Raw genomic sequence first — 1690 nt, forward strand, 5'->3', positions numbered from 1 at the left:
TTAGGAATATAATAGTCAAGGAAAAAGTTCTCTAGGTTGGTAAGTTGAGTGCTAGGTTGATTAGATTCATTGGTGGCATATGGAAACATGTGCTCATCAAATACAACATGCCTTGATAAAAATTTCTCTAGTTCTTAGAAAAAAAGGACGTATCCTTTTGTGTCAATTTTGTGTCCAAGGAAGATGCACTTTCTAGCTCCTGAGTCAAGTTTGGTCCTTTGATGGGAAAATGTAGAGGCACAACATTGACAACCAAAAACTTTGATTTCAAGTAAGTTGAGTAGTTTGTTATAAAGAAGCTCATGAGGAGTCTTGTATTCTAGAATAGACTTGGGATTCTATTTATAAGGAATGTGGCTTGTTGAACAACATAAGAACAAAAACCCTTTCGTAAGTTGGATTGAAAATGGAGGGTCCTAGTTGTGTTCAACAAGTGTCTGTATTTTCTTTCCACAATAGAGTTTTGTTGTGGAGTTTCCACACAAGAGATCTGATGTATAATCCCAAGCCCATTGTAGTGGTTAGGCATACTAAACTCAACTCTATTACCTGACCTTATGCATTTGATAGTTTTATCAAATTGTGTTTGAGGCATTTTGATAAAATTATGAATTAAGGCTCTAGTGTCCCCTTTTGTCCTCATTAGGAAAATCTAGGTATATGCCTTGAGTGCTCATGTATGATAGTTAGGAAATACTTGTGTTTATGGATAAAATGATGGGATAAAGGTCCCCATATATCCATCTGAACTAAGTCAAAATTGTAAAGGCTTCTATTCATGTTATTTGGAAAGGGTAACCTAACATGTTTTCCTAAGTGGCAGTAGTCACAAACAATAGCAGAATTATATGTCTTAGATCGATGCCGTACCCGATACAAATAATATAACAATTAAAAACTACAGTACTAGGAAGTGACTCCTAGGTCGTTTCCCAAGGATTATCTTTCAAGCAAAGTTTCAAACACCTTATACTCACACACACAAGGGTTTTTTTGTTGTTGGATAGTATGAACATAAATCAAATTCAGAAACAATAGTTAAGCAATGTAATAAAACGACTAAACCCCTTTGGTTCGTTTGTTCACAACTCAATCCTCAGTNTCAATTGATTATTTTCAGATTCCAACCATTAACTTCCGAATTTGTTGAGAACCAATTAACTAAGCGATAATCAATTCAAAGTTTCAAAACCTAAGCCTCTAACTGAGTGAAATCAGCATAAGCATGAAACAGTTAACAAATTCACACGAACTAAGCATTCTTGCACTAGAGAGTAAATCAACTAAGCAAAGATAAACTCATAAACCAGTTTCTAAGAGAGAAGAAATCAACAATAAAGAAACCGAAAATGCATTAATAACAAAACCTCCAAAGTTGTGATACATTACCCAAGGAATTTAGTCTACAAGTTTAGCCTTCCATTCGGTGGAAGATACAAACCGAAAATGAACAAAAACCAAAAATGGAGAAGATGTGAAACCCTAGTATAGAAAAAGAGGGGAAAACGAAATTATGAAAATGAGTGAATGTAGAGAGTGAGAGTAGAATTCGGGTTCCCTCTTTTACAAAGAGTAAAACCGAAAATGGGCCCTAAACAATGGGCCAAAAACTAAAACCGAATTTACAAATAAAAACTCCCAAAATAAAAATACAATCTTCACTTCAACACATATCATCCACTTCCATAAT

Source organism: Lupinus angustifolius, unplaced genomic scaffold (genome assembly GCF_001865875.1).
Source record: "Lupinus angustifolius cultivar Tanjil unplaced genomic scaffold, LupAngTanjil_v1.0 Scaffold_356, whole genome shotgun sequence".
NCBI classification, from domain to species: Eukaryota; Viridiplantae; Streptophyta; class Magnoliopsida; order Fabales; family Fabaceae; genus Lupinus; species Lupinus angustifolius.